Source organism: Agrilus planipennis, unplaced genomic scaffold (assembly GCF_000699045.2).
Source record: "Agrilus planipennis isolate EAB-ADULT unplaced genomic scaffold, Apla_2.0 scaffold74, whole genome shotgun sequence".
NCBI lineage: Eukaryota > Metazoa > Arthropoda > Insecta > Coleoptera > Buprestidae > Agrilus > Agrilus planipennis.
Window position 1 is genome coordinate 570,680 of NW_020438975.1, and position 5,798 is coordinate 576,477.

A 5,798-nucleotide genomic window follows, 5' to 3' on the forward strand; every position below is an offset into this window, starting at 1 on the left:
TTCGTTTTGGATATTTTATGATGAAAAAACAGATACAATTAGATGCAAATTTATGCCTCCGCCGTACAACGATAAAAATTGGGACGTTTTAACACGAATGGTGAAAAATTGTGAACCGCCAATCGACGGTTGGCCAGATTACTCAGTAGACGTCAGAGGAAGGGCCAGTAAGTAGAAAATTTTATTTTATTATTTTTATTACGAATTAAGTAATTAGTGAGAACGTCAGATAAATAGAACATTGCCATAGGGAGGTTATTGTAATGGGTGCGATAAATATGTAATTGTTTTCAGTACCAATTAAGCATTAATATTTACAATCAAAAAATACACACATGCATCACAAAAATAATTTAAACATATCCCCTTAGTTAAACATAAGAATGTTTTTATTTTTTCATAAATACCGCTCTCCTTCCTATTCGAAAGTTATTCGTGTGAACCTAAAAAGTCGCACCCCACGACTTATTATATTGTATTTTTATTTTTGTTGTAACTAGTTGAACTGTAGCGGTAAAACATCATTAAAATTAATTTTTATATCCGTTTTTGTTGAATTTTTAATATTACTATTGTTTTGTAAATATTCTTCTAAATCTATTTGTAGGCTTACAACTTCTTATCTTGTGCATGCCTTTGTTTCCTTTCTACCTAGATTCTATTGTTCTACTATCGTTAGCCTTTACCTAGAATTTTATCTTCACCTGTACTTGCATGCACCACTTACTAATAGCTGGACTTTCCCTTAATTACTTTTCCTCAACTTCTATATTGCTCACTTTTAGTGCTATAAACTTGTACCTTCAACTTTCCTGTCCATACTTTCCCTTCTTGAATATTCTATCTCTTTTTACTAACAATTCAGCTGTATATATATACCCCTCAATTTCCATACTCACCAACCACTCTCCTGCCAACATTCGACTAAGTCTACAACATTTCTTTATCGTAAATTTGTCTGCTTGTTTTCATTGTTTTTGTATATATTTTTTGTGTCTTGTTGTGTCCTTGTGTCTTTTCAACTTTTATGTTTTTCGTCTTTTCTATTCATGGTTTTTGTTTTGTGTACATAAATTGACGTTATTGTTATATCTTAGTGTTTTATTTATGTTTTTTATTTATTAAACATACCAAAAAACGCTAAAGTGGTGACCACCCGTAAAAGTGCACATAACAACTTTGTTTTAATTTGAACATTAACAAAACGTTTAATAATTTTACATTCACCATGGATAATGAAAAGTGCGGATCGTATAGTGCGGAAGATGCGACATCGATCGACCGCGTTTCAGTGAAAATGCCCATCTTCATACCTTCAGATCCAGAACTCTGGTTTTCCATGCTGGAAAGCAGTTTTGCCGCCGCAGGTATAGTGCAGGACAATACAAAGTTCGGGTACGCATTAAGTGGACTGGACCAAAAGTACGCCCTAGAAGTTCGCGATGTTATTGTAAACCCGCGTAGTTAGAGAACCTACGAACTTTTAAAAAGTGAGCTAATAAAACGTATGGGTTCATCGAAAGAGCAAAACACTAAACGTCTGCTCGAAAATGAACCATTAGATGATCGCAAGCCAACACACTTCCTGCGACACTTACGCAACCTTGCTGGTAGTAAATTCCCTGACGACGTCCTGCAAGCCCTTTGGTCAACCCTTTTACCGAAGCATATACAGGCCCTGTAAGCTGCGCTTAAATACTTGCAATCGTCGAAGCATATGGACAGTTTAACAACGTAGCAGAGATCTCTACAACCAACAGTACAACAAATAGCAGGTTAGATTTCCTGGAAAATGCATTAACAACTGCACTCCAAGAGTTAGCGGCTATAAAAATAAAGTACCAGTACACCACCCTCAACGTTATCGATCGAGATCACGTCCCAATTCTCGATCGCGTTCACATTCGCGACCAAGGAACAGTGAATTTTGTGGGTACCATAATCGCTTTGGAAGTAACGCAAGAAAATGTACCAAACCCTGCAGTTTTCAAGGCAATCCTCCGGGAAACGACATGGGCAGTCGCCGATGACGACCGACGACAACGGCCCTACACACCATTCACGCCGATTATTTATCATGGATGGGTCAACAAAGGTGAAATATCTTATTGACACTGGTGGCGACCTTTGTGTATTTCCGCGTTCGTTGCTTCCGGACCCGAGAGAGAAGTCCAATTACGAACTTTCCGCTGCAAACGGTACCATCATAGCTACCTACGGCACATTGACGTTGACCCTCTACCTAGGATTCCGACGACAGTTCACATGGCGTTTTGTTGTGGCTGACGTCTAAAAACCAATTATCGGCGCCTATTTTCTGTCCCAATTTGGTTTGTTATTTGACATGAAAAACAAACGTCTTCTGGGCTTAACTACTCATTTCACGTCCCAAGGGAAGGTGATTGAGTGTAAGTTACCACCTATCAAGACAGTTTCAGGTTCGTCACCATTTCACGACCTGCTGCAACAGTTTCCGGGAACAACCCGACCAGGAGGAACTCCCAAATTTGCAGCTCATTCGACGAAGCACCACATCATCACCACTCCCGGACCTCCCGTCACGCAAAGACAAGACGACTCGCTCCCGATNTCAGTCGGTCTTGTATTTTTCTTATTAATAATAAAATTCCATTCCTTTTTCCAAAAATTTTTAAATGGGGTAGCAATAACTTTTCCCCGTGAGGGCCACTTACGTCATTCCCTATAATGCGCAAATGTGGCAAGGCATTATATGCCCCTTCCTTGCCTTGTGGGGCAACCTCATAGGGCCCACAAGAGGTGTTTAGCTAGCCTCGTAGGGGCCCTGTCTGCACCCCCCTCAAAATTCTAGTCAGGTAATAGTTTTTCCCCGCGGGGGCCACATGCGGCATTCCTGATGAGGCGCAAATGCGGCAAGGCGTTATATGCCCCTTCCTTGCCCTAAGGGGAAACCTCATGGGGCCCACAAGAGGAAGTGTGACTGCCCCTTAGGGACCCTACCTGCACCCCCCTCAAAATTCTAGTCGGGTTGCTGATATAAAAAATACTTGCAACAAGAAAGGTCGGTCGGTTTATTTTTATGGAAACTTTTTAGGTTTCAGTTAAAGTCAAAAAACAAATGTAGGTTAGGTATTAATTTTCAAATTTTTGGAAAAATAGTTTTTTACCTGCAATTTTCGTTACTAAAATTATTTTAAAACCAAAATAAACCTAAGTACTTGTCGTCATTTCCGGTATTTAACCCGGAAGCCGAAGCCGGTGTTTAATTGTTTTTGTGTATTAGTTTACAACTACTAAATATTTCTACGGAAGTCGATAGGAAATAGGCGAGATAGGTTACTAAGACAAAAATTTTCAGTCTCTCGTCAGTCTCTCAGAGTCTTTCAGCATTTCTGAGTGCGTCTCTCATACTCTTTCACAGTCTCTCAGTTATTGCCTAGATGTTTTTATGGATCTCTCACAGTCTCTGTATGAGAGACTCGAACGATAAAATTGTTAATTCAGAGATTCGATTCTCTCACAGAGAGACCGAATGAATAAAACTGAAAAATTGAGAGACTCGAGTCTCTCGTAGAAAGACTTGGATCTGTGAAATATGTTGAACTTGGAAAATTTTAACCATGTCTATCCAGACACTACTTATTGAGAGATTCCAGTCTCTCGTTCAGAGACTGGATACGAAATGAGGATCTCTCATTGAGCGACTCGAGCCTCTCGTTCAGAGACGCTAAACAGTTTTTTTGAGAGTCTCGACAATCTCTCTCAGCGACACCAGAGAGACTCGATGAGAGACGCAGACTGGAGTCAGAGACACTGAGAGACTGAACATTTTTATCTCAGGGAGGCAGAAACTTGAGTTAGGTGGAGTAGAGGTAGATCTAGGTTAGATTACTGTTCGCAAATAGTTAAGGATGTGGGTTGATCCAGTTTTAGGAAATTGCGAAGAAAGGAAAGAGTGGAGGTCCGTGTCCAACCAGTCTTAGGACTGACGATTTTATGATATTGATGACGATGACTAAATATTTCCTACATTTCAGGTGTATCAATGAGGCATTAGAAATGAGCAGTTTCAAATACTTAGTTCGATGTTACTAAATGAACATAAATGAAGGTGATTTCAATCTTATTGATTTGTAGTCAAATCTCATATTTAACGATATCTACCTAATCGATCGAAAAACAATACTCTCTTTGAATATAAACAGGAGGATTCCAATGCTCACAAGTCGTGTCTAATGGTTTTCCACATATGTAACGATGTGCGCTGTTGACAATTATTGCTGAACTTTTGGCCGGATTGTTTTCTTTTTGTCAAGTGTTCTGTTAATATGATGACATAGTTAGCTGACTGGACGACATCGACCATAAACCGTTGTGTTGGTGGAATCAATTTTTGGGTCAAATTGTCCAACTTATTCAATATTGGAATCTCGGCTTTCAACCTTGTGGTCTGTTCTTTGGCGACCCATTCTTACATTTACTTAACTGTATTAATACACATTAAACAGAGCATTGCTTTGATCGATTTTGTATCATTCTATTATGAACAAATGAGTTACTTGATATTGAAGTTGTGTTATCAATTATGGTCTATCCAACTTTCGTATAAGAAAACCCGCGGAAGTTCACACAATCACAAGATAACCATCTAGTATAGGTGCATGATATTTACGGATACTGAAAGCGAGGGCTGTTTTTAATATGATTGCGATAAAGCTGTAAACGCGTTTTTCGGTAAAACGTCTAAGAAAAAATAGGTTCGTTGTAAGTCTGTTCGATGCCTGTTGTTTACGTGCGGACGTTTATTTTATGAGCACGTAATGGAGGAAAGAAAACGCATTGCATTTTAATGGTTTGTTTGGATTGTGGTGCGGTACACATGTCAATGTTTACAGTGCAATCCGAATGCGGTTGTAGTAGGTTATGGAATTAGCGATGTAGTAATCGGGTCTCTTTGATCTTCAGTTTCCGCTGTCGTCGTGTTTCTGATAAGGGACCCCCCCTGTACGTCTGTCTGTATGTCTGTCTGTTCAATCCTCCCCCGCTCTATATCAACGTATTTTGTATCTACTCCAATTTCTAAGTCAGATTCCGACAAAGAGGTGTCGACTGGCTGGTGCTAGGTAACATGCCAGTTGCACCTTCTCATATGTACCTCTCCCTATCTTAATTTACCACCACACATTGCCCTTTACCAACGCTCCGACTCCTTCTGGTCTTTCGGTACAAAAATTAGAACATTGTCACTTATTTATTATAATGGTAATTATCCAGAATTGGGGCTCCAGACCAAAATCGCTCCGAAAAGTTTTTCCTTCTGCAGAACAGAAGTAGATATTAGAAGGTGAGGTAGTCGGTTTTTATGACTTAAAAAAAAAAATTTTTTTGAATGATAATTTTTCAAAATTCAAATCAGTTCTAAACTGTAGGTACGGGAAGAGATTTGAATCTCCTTATCTCACGATTGTCACTCCATAAAATTCTTTTATTAATATTAAAAGAAAGAATAGATATGCATACACCATATATCCTATGATGTATGCTGTACTAAAAAAAATGTGTCTCCTCCGCATCAAATATAATCATTGAACCCTCAGAAATGAGCAGAAATCGATGAAAAAAAATTTTTGAGCGATTTTGGTCTGGAGCCCCAATTCTACAATTCATTGTATGAAATTCCGCTATTGTACTAGGAAATGTATAAAATTAATGCTTTCTGTCAATAAAATACCCTTAACTTATCAGCCCGCCTCCGGCGTAAAGTAAGTAAACTCTAGTCTGTCTTAAATCTACCTAAACAAACAATGACATCACTAATA